Source organism: Lagenorhynchus albirostris, chromosome 14 (genome assembly GCF_949774975.1).
Source record: "Lagenorhynchus albirostris chromosome 14, mLagAlb1.1, whole genome shotgun sequence".
Lineage (NCBI taxonomy): Eukaryota > Metazoa > Chordata > Mammalia > Artiodactyla > Delphinidae > Lagenorhynchus > Lagenorhynchus albirostris.
The window spans coordinates 70,403,971-70,417,415 of NC_083108.1; the positions used below are offsets into that span (position 1 = coordinate 70,403,971).

The following is a 13,445-nucleotide window of genomic DNA, read 5'->3' on the forward strand; positions in this document are numbered from 1 at the left end:
CACGGCCGCTGAGCCTGCGTGTCCGGAGCCTGCGCTCTGCAACGGGAGAGGCCACAACGGTGAGAGGCCCGCATACAGCAAAAAAAAAAAAAAAAAAAAAAAAAAAAGGAGGGGGAAAAAAAGTAATGCAAATTCAGCAGTGTGGGTTGTTCTCAAAAAACACAAGTAAAGTGAAAAGACAAGTTGCAGATTGGGAGAAGATTTTATATCTACGTGTGTGTGTGTATATACATACATATATACATGTATGTATACATAAAATATATACCTGACAAAATCAATAAACAACTTAATAGAATAAGGGGCAAATGATATGAACAGGGATCCACAGGGAAGGAAGCCTGAAAAGCCAACAGATGTATGGAAAGTACTCCATCTCACTGGTAATCAGGGAACTGCAAATTAAAACAATAAGGTAATATTTGACACCTATTAAAATTGGCAAGAATTTAGAAGTCTAAATACAAGTGCTGGCAAACATGTTTGGAAAGAGGAACTCATAAAAACTACGCACAGGAGAGTATCCTGCTACGATTCCTTTTGAGAGCAATTTGGAAACAACTGGAGCTGAAGTTGCCCGCCCCTCAGCAATACCACTTCTCGATGGTCTGTGCGAGAGAAACGCTCCCATATTTTGCACAAGGGTATTCATGGAAGCACTGTTGGAAACAGTGAAAAAAGCAGAAGCAATGTAACTGTCCTTTGGTATGAGAATAAATATCACTTATATAAAAGTTTAAAACATACCAAATAATAGTCTATGTTATAGGTACATACACATGTAATAAAGTACAAACATATGATACATACCAACTTTGAGGAGACAATTATCTCTGGGGAAGGAGAAAAGATGGAAAGCAGAATGGTAGTTTAGCTACATCTGTTATGCTTTACTGTTTTCAAAAAAAGGGAGATATGAAACAAACATGGCAAAATATTAACATCTGTTTAACCTTGTAGGTGAGTACATGAGTGTCCTATTATTTTGTTTCCTATTTTTAAAAAATAATTAAAATATAATAAAGTTGAGAAACACACCAATATATTGTTATTAATTTACATTAAAAAAAAATCTATGGGACTTCCCTGGTGGCCCAGTGGTAAAGAATCCGCCTTGCAATGCAGGGGACGTGGGTTTGATCCCTGGTCAGGGAACTAAGATCCCACATGCTGTGGGGCAACTAAGCCGGCATGCCACAACTACTGAGCTCAGGCACCTCAACTAGAGCCCGTGAGCCGCAAACTACAGAGCCCACGTGATCTGGAACCCACGTGCCGCAACTACAGAGCCCACGCACCCTGGAGCCTGTGCGCCACAACTAGAGAAGAGCAAACCCACAAGCCACAACTAGAGAGAAGCCCACGCACCACAGTGAAGATCCTGCATGCCTCAACAAAGATCCCACGTGCTGCAACTAAGACCCAACGCAGTCATAAATTAATTAGTTAATTAATTATTTTAAAAATCTAAAAAAAAAACCCTTTAATCCCAAGGAAAAGAGTTTTTCTACCTGAAATGTTTTATTGTATCCCAGGGTCTTTGCATTCGGAGGCTCACTCCAGCACACCCCATCTGGCATCCTTGATGGCAGAGTATAGTCACTGAACTCTAAACATCCAAGGACACCAAATAATTTTTTTCAATCTGGGCTAGGAAGAGCTTTTGCTCAGATATACAGCAATTTTGAGGGGAATCTGGTAGTACATTAATACTAGTTGCTCTTAATTATACTCAGAAGCTTACTAAATGACTTTTCTTTTTAAGGTTAAAATTATACAACCCTGGCCAAAAGTAAATAGCTACTCACCAGTATTCTTCAATCAAGTAAGATATCTGAGAATAGTAAGAAGCATTTCTGCCATTCTCAACTCAGCCCCGACAAGTCTATAGCATAAAAGTAATAAAGAGCCCAACAGTTTCACGGGAACTTGAATGTAATTCAAAAGACAACTGCCACTTATTTCCCCCCTTTCTATCAAAAACAAATAATTAGTAATAAAAATCGCTAGCACTTTCAGAGTGCTTACGTTACATGCTAAGAACTGTATGACAATCTTTTATGGGCATTATCACAACTACCTTCATGAAACAGCAACCCTGTTATTCCCACTTTGTAAGTAAAGAAATAGGAACAGAGAAAACCAAGAAGCAGACATCTAAAATATCACTGACAATCCTACTAGGTTTCTACAGAGAAAGAACATTTCCACTATGCCATGGGGTTGTGAAAAAGGCACAAGAGTAATGTTGAAATTAGTGGCAGCTGGTCATCAGAAACACAAGTTAATAAAAAATGATACCCTGCAAACAGCTGCTTCCTCTGGTTATAACATCATCATAAATCCTTACAACAAATAAAACAGGGAAAGTAGCATCATCCTGCAGCACAACAGAAAGGGAATCGACTAAATGTCTGACAGTGATAGAGGAACAAAAAGAAGTATGAGAAAAAAATGCCGTTTTAAATGTGCAATGATGGTTTTACACACAGGGTGTGCTCCACACAGTCAAGTTATCAGCTGCTGTGATTCCAAGGGCTTGCACCTCCAAATAGCTTCTTACCCATAACAAAATCAAACCTAAAGCACAACAACATATTTCACCCATAAGTATGTATCTTTAAAAGGGCGGAGCTGGGCAATTATAAACTGCTGAGAGCTCAAGTCCATGGAAACTGAAGGAAACCATACAGTAACGGCCTTATATGGTAAAGATGAGGGCACATCACTTCTGAAAGTCATTTTGCCCTGGGATCTAATGAGAATGCATTTCTCATTCATAATCATGACACATCCTCATTTATCATCCCGTGAATAAACCAAGGAATCCATGTCTAATTCTAGATTGTGAAGGACCATTCAGAAAGACATCATTGCAAGTCATGGTGACAACACGGCTTACCTGCATGTCTAAGCAGCAAGTTTAAATGAATGCTGAGGCTGGGAGAAAGACTGACAAGAACTTAATAACACCTTTTAAAGTATCTTTTTTGGCTGAACAGTGATTTAATAACTACTCATCAATTTCCCAAGGGTTACATATAGAATAATTTCATTTACTAACAAATCAGTCCACTGTTTCATTAAGGATGCATCACCTCAGTTACATCATCTAGAATATTACTACTTTGCTAGCATGGAATTGAAAGTTTAGCTGAGACTAGCCAGTTGGAGATTCAGATTTCTTGCTTTAAATAATTATTCAAATGTATTGATTACTTACTAGTTATCCCGATCACATGCCATAGAGCTTTTATGGTACCTCTCTAGCTAAAACTCCAAGTGATGAGAATTACCAGCAAGTCAACTCAAGTGGCGAAAATGACCAACACCAAGGTTCCCAAAGGCTCTGGCCCAGACCCCAGTTCATACACTTGTGGGACACTGGTGAAATAGGTCAGGGCACTGGCTTAAGGACTATTATTATCTAAAAGATCCGGTGGCCTGCAGGAGGCCCAGCAATATGAGCCCCAGGGAAAATGCAGCCTCCAAAGTGTGCCTACAGCTGGCCCGAGGGAGAGGTGTGACAGCACAATTTCCATGTGGCGGCCCAAGCTGAGGTTGATGGCTTTGACATGTTCTGGCTAGCAACCCTTACGGTGGCAGAAAACCACCTAGACACCGGCACTATCATTCACTTTGGGTATGGGGAAGGTCTTCAAAAATTTCAAAGCAGCCAAAAGCCTCAGCAGAGCTCGTGGAGACTGATGCTTCAACTAAGCTCACAGAGTTAGGCAATACTCTCCTCCTACAGGCTCGCTTTCTTTCTTTCTGGGGCGGGGGGGAGGGGTAAAAAAATCAAAATTGAAGCATCAGTAAATACATATCTTTGTAAAACTGCTCTAAGAAGGAATGTTTATAATTTTAAATAAGTTGGCAAAAACATTTCCTCCTTAGGCATACAAAATTCAATGTAACTCTTATGAAACGATATTTCTAGTTGTAAAGGTATTTCCCATTAGTTTGAATAGGAAACCACAACTGCATCCATTTATATCAAATAGTGTACCTTATTTTTTTTTTTAGTAATTTTATTTTACTTATTTATTTATTTTTGGCTGTGTTGGGTCCTCACTCCTGCACGCAGGCTTTCTCTAGTTGCAGCGAGCGGGGGCTACTCTTCGTTGCAGTGCGCAGCCTTCTCATTGCAGTGGCTTCTCTTGTTGCCGAGCACAGGCTCTAGGCACACAGCTCCAGTAGTTGCGGCGTGTGGGCTCAGTAGTTGTAGCCTGCGGGTTCTAGAGCACAGGCTCAGTAGTTGTGGCACATGGGCTTAGTTGCTCTGCAGCATGTGAGATCTTCCCAGACCAGGGCTCGAACCCGTTTCCCCTGCGTTGGCAGGCGAATTCTTAACCACTGCACCACCAGGGAGGTCCTATCTTACTTATTTGTCATATCTCCTTTCAAAAAGGCATCCATATTTAGGAAGTGCACTCATCCCACACGCCGAAGACACTACCGTTCAATCAAAAGAATTCTAATATATACAAACAGACACGTACAGAAATCTTCTCATAGATGCTTCTGTAAAGGAGTTCCACCCTAGGATGTATTTTCAAGGAAGCTAATGGCGTATTTTACAGGTGCAGACATTTTCACCCTCCCAAAGTCTCAAAATACAACATTGGGATGCTTCCCATATGACCTTTGCATTAATCATTCAGAATGATTGTTTCTTAGTGTAAGACAGACCCCTCACATGGTAATTGTTTTCGATCCACACATTAGCTCACTCAATATTAGACTGAAGATACTACCAAACTGGTGCCAACGAGGCTCAATCTAATAATTACTGGTTCCTTCCAAAAGTAACATTGGTTAAAGCCATGTAACACTTTACCCAGCAGGCTTACTCTTTCTCACAACTAACATACATTTCCACAAAGTTAAAAAAAAAAAACTCCTATGGTGCCAAAAAGTGACACCCATTACTTTTATCACTCAAATCAAATATTCCCCTTTCAGATGCTCACGGTATTCGACATACAATGTCCTTCTAGTTTACACTCTGGATTCAGTTCTAGAAATGCAAGCTGGTCTGGGGCGGTGGGTTGTGACCGCTTCCTAGGCCATCTCCCTCAGCTAGTCCAGAGCAGGAAGCTCCCTCCCAGGACCTCCCTCCAAACTTCTCATCTGCATTCTTCTTATAATCCATCCACTTTATAATCCATTACTATAATCTGAGCTTATTATTTATCCAAACTGGTTACACCACCCTCAGATGTAAGGCCCAAACAGGCCCCACTCCACCCCCCACCCTGACTCAAGGAACAAAGATTTTCAAACTGTTCATTCCCTACTTTATATTCATACAGGTTTTCATTTTAGGAAAAAATGCTCATCAAAATCACTTGATGTGTCCAAAGTTCAGTAACTTTATCATATTGTCCATACATTAAAAGATCTTTTCAAAGGCAGAGATAATACCTCATTACTGGCCTTGGAGTAATACCCTGAGAATTCTTGAACCCTCCACAAGGAGAATGGTTAAGTCAAACATGTGCTCAGAAGCAAAGGAAAAGTTTGCAGCCTGGGCATAAGGCCTCCATTCATATTGTGCAGAGTTCAAAGGAGTCAAAAAAGGATATCTATTGAAGTGGGTTTTCGTTTTTTTTCAACTTCCTTTTTCTTGGAACAGTATTATTTATGTGGATACATGTTCCACTGCAATCTCTTCAGGCCCTGCTCCCTCACAGGGAGGAGCTACAGTGACAGTGGTCGTGGCACAGGGGAGAGACTGGCCAGAAGAGCAAGACAGGGACCCCTGCAGCTTACCAGGAAGACCGATGCACACAATACAGGGCCTGCTGACAGGCTGGTCACCAAGAGTGACAGCTCGTGGCCCAGGAATAAAACATTCTGGGGAGGTTTTACTTTAAGGGAACCAGAAACGCCAACCCTGAGGGTGAGAGGAGGTGCTCTGGAATAGCACATAGAGATTGGGTTACCGGGTCCTGGAAAGTAAGCCAGCCGCCACAGCTGCCAGGGAGAGGCAGCATGGTGCTGAGAGCCCTCCCCTGCCTGTGAGTGAAAAGGAACAGTCTTTACGGGCACAAGTGAAAATGCCAAGCAAACCATTTTGGCATCACAGGTCCTCTTTAAAAACTGCGTTGAATAGTGAACAGACCATTTTAAAAGTCCATTAAGAACTTGAGGGCAGTTACTATAAAACTATGGATATTTTATTATCACAAAGCAAAAAGGTGGAAGAGTTGGCATTTCCTTACTCAACCACACCTAAATACACAACAGCAAATGGAGAAGCTCTATTTCTTAACTTCCTGACTTAGCAGAAAATTTATAAAGCAAAATCCTCATCAATGCAGACAAGTAATTCCATACGATCCCTCTGGTCTGAGAACAAAGAAAAACTAGGAGCCCAAGATGAGGTAGAACCTGGTCAAAATACAATTCAGCTCGAAAGGAAAAACTGGAAAGCAAAAGAACTATCGAACTAAGTGCAAATATAGGAAATTAAAACAAAGCATTTAATATCCAAGCAGAAAGGAGAGTAACTTGTTGCCTAACCCTTGGTACTGAGTGTCATCTCCAATGACACTGGAGATTCCTCCCATGGGACCCTTGGTGAATGAGGAAAAGCCCCAGAGCTACCCCTTCCAATCCCAGCTCTGCACTGGTTTACCCACAAGCCTCAGAACAAAAACCCACCCTTCTTGAAGTGGGGATGAAAAACAGAAAAATATCACAGCTCTCTTTTTTCTCTTTCTTTAGGCAAATGCCTTGGGCTGCATGGCCGAGGCAGCTCACATCTTGCAGTGGTTGTAAACAGCAGGAGGACTGGAGCAGAGACCCAATTCAGTAGCCTGTATCATTTACTCCCGACTTAAAGCTCAGCCAGAAAGGAAACCCAAGTCCCCGTTCCTCTGAGAAAGCCAACACGTGCTGTGCTCATCACTTGCCCTCCAGGCTCAGCCTTCCCTGGACTCAGCTCAGGTCCCACCCCCAACTAGCATGGAATTCAACTTGGTGAGAGCAGAACGTTTACTACATATGGTTATAAAGAGGCTTCTGGACAAACGGGGACAGCAGAAATCTGTCCATTGCACCTGGAGTCTATTTTAGTAGAGTAATCAGTATTCAGAAACCTGCTCTTCGCTGCTTCCCTGACTTGGGTCATCATCACGTTTATACAAGGCGGCTTCTGGCAGCAGCACTTGCCCATGTGCTCAGCCCAGACTCACGCTCCAGAAAACCAGGAAAGAGTTAAATGTTCTTTGCACTTGACTCAGTGGCTTCCCCTCACCACACACTCCCAGATCCCACCATTCTCCGAGCCAGGCAGCCAATCAAAGCAAAGGAAGGAAATGATCCTGGCCGGCTGACAGCCCCAGCGCTCTGATGGCCATATATGGTAAAAACCACTGTCAGAGCCCTGTCAGGCCTGCAGGCCGGCTGCTGTGGACATATCAGTGAACTGCAGCAGCGTGAGAGGCCGGCCAAGGAAACGCACAAAGGACAGGCTGCTTGCTCATCTCCAGGGGAGGGGGTAGGAGGAAGGCAGGGGAGGGGAGGGGGGAGCCGTCATCTGCCAGGGCACACTCTGAGTCACAGCCACTCACTGTAATCAAAAATAGCCCCAGGGTACATGGTAAGATTCCTTCTGCCAGGACTTTGTGCTCCATTGTTAACTGGGGGTGAGTAGGGTGTCCCCCTCCCATCCCCCCCCCACCCAACAAGACTGTGGAAAACAGTCACTGGGAGCAGATGAAAAGGTCCTTCTGTGGCACTTCATGTGGTAATGAGGCCGTGCAATGCTCGTGGGGCTGGCAGCTCGGAAGTAATTTGGAAGTCATTGTTCTGCACCTGGTGCCCCCCACCCCGCATCCTCCACTGCTGGCCCTGCCCTGCCTCCCAGCCTTTCACAGCCCACACAATTGACAGTTAAGGTGCTCAGGGTAGCAGACAGACAGCATCTATTTCAGGAGGCGGTGAATGGGCATCCCAGGACACATCAGGACACTGGCACTGAATAAAAGCCCCTGCCCATCACACCAAAGCTACCCTGTGCCAGATGTCCACATCTGTACAAAGGGCTACTAGCATCGCCACCCTTGTCCAAAATGGGGCACCGCTATTTGTGGGAATGGAAATTGCCTGTCAGCAGCGTACAGTAAGGGGGAGGCGCAGCCAATGCAAATCCAGCAGGTGCTGGCAGTAACTGGGGGTCACAGAGAAAAGCACCATCGGGAGACTGCCATTTCTTTTGAACTAGTCCATGAAAGAAGGCACTTATCAGCACGGCGCCTGGCACTTAAAGGAAGCCCTCAATGATGTGAGCTGCTGCGACTCCATCACTGCCACTGTCTACTCGCAAGGCGCGGTAGAGACCAAGCACTTTCCAAACCTTGAGACAATTCTCCGAGCTGCCAGAATCAGAGCCCTGACAGGCTAGTGTTTTTGTTATTAAGTCTTCTAATCCCAGAGAAAGAATGCAAAGGATTAAGTGTCAATTAGACCACGGTTTCTATTAAAAAATCTTTCACACTCAGTGGGAAAAAAATGTTAATCAAAAATATACATGTACAGGGCTTCCCTGGTGGTGCAGTGGTTGAGAGTCTGCCTGCCGGTGCAGGGGACATGGGTTCGTGCCCCGGTCTGGGAAGATCCCACGTGCCGCGAAGCGGCTGGGCCCGTGAGCCATGGCCGCTGAGCCTGCGTGTCCGGAGCCTGTGCTCCGCAACGGGAGAGGCCACAACAGTGAGAGGTCCGCGTACCTCGAAAAAACAAAACAAAACAAAACTATATATATATATATATATATATATATATATATATACACACACATATACATGTACCAACCAAATAAAGATTCAGAGACCTAGGTTCTAATCCACGGAAGACCCCACAGCTCCAGGCAGTCACTCAGCCTGAGTTTCAATTTCTGCAACTGTAGAACAGAGGTATGACAGCAACCCCACCGTGTGCAAAAACTAAGACATCATATATGAAGGGGACCCTCCAAGCACATTCTGATGTCACTCTGGAGCCTTATTTTTATGAATATAACATGAAGTCACTGCCTTTTCCTGAAGCTGAAACAGTGGAAAGATGCCACGTAGATCCAGTTTTAACAAAAATCCTAAAATGCAGAGCAGTGCTTATCCTGGTTCTTCTCCGTATAACAGTGAAGGAAAACACTAGTTTTGTACTATTTACACTGGAAGTGAAGGAAAAAAAGAGCCAAGAAGTGTGTAATTTTTCTACCAAAAAGCTGTCCTACAGCTCCTCCCAATCCCCCTCCAATCAAGCATTCCATTTCTCCAATACGAGAAAAGGCCATCCCAACGCAGAAAGAAGGAATGTGGCCCCCCCCCCGTTCTTCGCCCTCCTGGGAACAGAGCCCCTCTTCTAACACATCAGTTTAGTGAGTTGGTTGGGCTCCTCTTCTGTTTCATCCCTGGCTCCTACACTCAGGAGAAACCCAACTTCCAACAGAACCTTCTCTGTGACATCTTCCTTGAGCCTCATTGAGAACTCATCTCCCATCGCTGTGTCAGAGCCCTTTAGACACAGACAAACCTCCCCATTGGAGAGATCGAGGTCAACTGTTAGCAAAGCTTTTTTAAGAGCAAGATTCGAAACAGGTCCTGGCACAGAGCAGGTGCTCAAATGTCTGAGAAATAAGTATGTGAATGAATTAATGTAATTTTTTTAAAGTACTGTTTTAGATTTCACTTAAGCTTAAACAACAATTCACTCTTCATAGAGCTTTGGTAATATTTCTGATATTACTACTACAGAATCCCTCAATTATTCATTTAAGATTTATTATAGAATGCTGTATATCTATATGTATGTATCTATCTATACAGATTTTTTTTTAAAAGGAGAGGTGGAAAGAGTGTTTAAAATTATCCAAAGGCCTTTTAGGCCGCTTTGAATTACTCATTTATTTGTGCATTGTGTGACCTAACATTATTGAGTCAAGTGCCATATCCTGAGAATACAGCTGACCCTTTAAACACAGGTTTAAACTATGCAGGTCCACTTATATGCAAATTTTTTCCAAAAAATATGTACTACAAGATCCATGGTTGGTTGAATCCACAGATGCAGAACCATGGATACAGAGGGCCAACTGTAAACTTATATATAGATTTTCAACTGCCAAAGGGGTCTGCACCCCTAACCCCCGTGGCAGGTTTTTCAAGGGTCAACTGTACATGTTTTAGTTATCACTGCTGCTTAATGAGTTACCCTAAGATTCAGCTACTTAAAACAATAAGCATTTCTCATCTCACACAGTTTCTGTGGGTCAGGAGTTCAAAAGCAGCTTATCTGGGTGGTTCTGGCTGAGGGTTCTCCTGAGTCAAGGTGTCAGCTAGGTTTGCAGGATCCACCTTCAAGATGACACACTCACGTGGTTGGTAAGTCAGTGCTGGCTACTGGCGGGCGGTCCTATGGACCTCTCCACAGAGCTGCTTGAGTGTCCTTACAGCATGAAAGCTCCAAAAGAAATAAAGAAGCCAATATGCTTTTATGACCGAGTCTCAGAAGTCACACTCCATCAATTCCTCCATATCCTAGTGGCTACACAGGTCAGCCCTATTTAATGTGGGAGGGAACCACACAACGGCAAGACACAAGGAGGCAAGAACCATTGGAGCCCATCTTGGAGGCTGCTACCACAAGAGAGTAAGGTGAGATGCTGGAGAACCCTACCATACACCCATCCATTTTGTATCCTCCATCCAAGCGAAGGTCAAGAGATCAAGAGCATATAATTCCAACCACCCTCCCGTTATCTGTTATGTGGCTAAGAAAATAATTACATTACAATGTGATAATGCAGCCTGTGGTACTAGTGGCATGAGACAAGCAGCTAAGGAATCCCAGAGGATGATTTCCACTGTCTCAGCAAATTGGAGATAAAATTTGAGTTGGATACTAAACATTAAGAAGGAGCACTTAGAACACTGACTGAAATGAATCAAGATTTCTTCCTCAATAAATTTCTTCTTCAATAAATATGACAGAAAAATACTCTAAAGCAGCCCTTGTCAACCTGGGTTCTGTGAAGGAATTAAGTCCTAATGCCCTAAGGCAGCTACTTTATGTAATGGATTAATTTCTCTCCTATCCATCTATAAGGCTTAGCTATGTCCCTTTCTTGAGAAAACTAAGAAAATATTCACTGAAATGATTTTCTGTAGGGGCTGAATTCTTTCACAAAACTCTAGTTGAGAAAGACTACAAAATGAGTTGAAAAGATAGTTCACAGACATAAATAAAGCAAGATCCCAAATATTCCCACACACAGTTCTTAAAATATATGGGAGAAACATAACTGTGTATAAGAAGGCACCTCACAGCTACACCAGAGGAGCAAGAAGAGAGAGGAGACAGTGACCCAAAAGGCTGACAAAGACTTGGCCACACCCATCCCATCATGGCCCAGAGCAGAGCTGCTCTCCTAGGCAATTACTGGGAAGATGAAATTAGCCATCACTCCAATCCTCCAAAGTAAGAACAGTCAAGGGAGAAAGGGAGAAAGCGATTAGGGAAGACAGGAGCCCTCCAATTTGCATCCTCCCTCCAAGCGGATGTCAAGACATCAAGAGCATAGAATTCTAACCAACTCCCTCAACCCTTGTTCCAGGTTCACTGTGATCTGAAGTTTTAGTGTGTATGTGCACGCCTGTGCCCACACACATCTAACATTGCTGTTTGTAGGAGCCACCATGGCTCACAACAGGGATGGGAATGCCTTGGTCTCACATCACAAGCATGGCTCCTGCACAAGGAGAGGCTCGTTCGTGCCCTTTGTGCCCACGTGGTAGCGCACAGGGGGCTGGAACCTGTGTGCTCCTGACAAGGCAGCTTGTGTAGTTGTGGGGAGAACGCAACGGCCAAAACCACAAAGCCAACTTCTGTTCAACAAGACTGATATTATTCATCCTATGAAAGACCAAAGAATAAGAAAATGTACTAAGCCACACCTTGAGAAGTCATGACTGAACAGCATGCCACAGCTTGAGGGAAGCATGACAAAAGAAACCCTGAATCATGTGTGCTAATCTAAATCGCCCCACCTCAGGGCTGAGCACTTTCCGTATTCCCCCAGCAGTGATCTCTTAAAATCCTACTTTCTCTAATAAAACCTTTCGAACAAAAACCTCATAAACCATACACTTAAATAAACATATATGCATTCCTAAGCTTACCTCTTGCTGTGTATGTGTCAATGTATTTGTCTCTACCACTCCTTCCATTTTTAATTTGAAGTCCTGGAAGACAGAGACCATGATTCTCCTGGAATCTAATCAGAAGCCTCATGAGGTTGCAATAAGTCCTACTTACTGCTGACGCTAACTAACTTTGAAGAAGAATTCATGGAAGGCCATGTTTTAAAATGGGAGCCTTTCAGAGTCACAATACATCTTAAGATCAGTACACACATATTCAATATTAACATGGACAGAAAGCCCCCAAAGCATCACTGAAACCAACCTGGCTGACTATAACCAGGAAAAAAAAGAGCAGCGGGGGGACACAGACACACACACACACACATACACACACACACACACACACACACACACACACACACACTGCCAGAAGTCTCTTGAGATAGTGATTAAAAACCATACCCACCTCCTTAAGTTCATGTTTAGAGAAATCCTAGACTGCCATCAACACGTACAGGAGCCCAGTACACACCCAGAGCATCATTTCCCACAATCTTCATTTCAAGCATCACTTCTTATTATATGTGGGAATTTGGTTTTTCTTTGCCTTTAAACAAAAGCAGCACCTCATTGTAAAACTATTTCAAAGTTGCCAAGACACTGAAGTTGTAGGATCTCTTTTCCAGGGCAGAGTCCTGTACTAGGATCAGTGGGTTCACCATGTACTCAGGTCCCCAATGTTTTCGTCCTTCAAGGTTGCACTTCTAAAGGTGAGACAAACACCGCAGTACCAGCAATCTCCTGGGGGCCGGGGGGTGGTCAGGAAACTGACCACAATGAAAAGCAGATGCAGTGCTCCTGGAGAGCAAAGATGGCACCCAGCAGACACTCAGTCTATAGACAATCAAACTACACGTGCATAGTCAAAGAACAGTGAAGACCTCGTACTATATGAACAACGAAATATCTGTAAAAATGTAAAACTTACGATCCGTATTTAAATCTTCATTATTATACTAAAATTATAAGGAAATAGATATCCAGAGGGCAATCAGCCCTTTAATGCAGGCAGAAATGCAGGTTTTCTGACAACGTGGAGCATAGTTCTATTTTCTAAAAGCCTAGGTAGTAAGTAGTCAAGGGACAGGGTCTTAGGAAGAAAAGAAAGGTGGGTGTCACCTGACACTTCGGGGCTCCGGGCTAGGCCCCGCCATCACAGCGGATCCTTCTAAGACCTCCCGAGACACAGAACTGTCTACAGGAGCCACAGACCACTTTTCTTTGCTGGGCTCAGCC

General features: G+C 43.6%; 1 protein-coding gene across 5 annotated transcripts in view; it reads right to left on the reverse strand.

Annotated features, from left to right (window-relative positions):
* CORO1C (coronin 1C) overlaps positions 1–13,445 on the reverse strand; it is an 83,398-nt gene that overhangs the window by 36,484 nt on the left and 33,469 nt on the right. The window contains exon 1 of one of the 5 annotated variants that reach the window (XM_060170337.1): positions 13,329–13,341. The exons of the other annotated variants lie outside the window; for them this stretch is intronic. The gene's annotated coding sequence lies outside the window, so the exon portion shown is untranslated. Of the gene's footprint in view, positions 1–13,328; positions 13,342–13,445 lie in introns of those variants that run through there. 5 annotated transcript variants of the gene reach the window in all.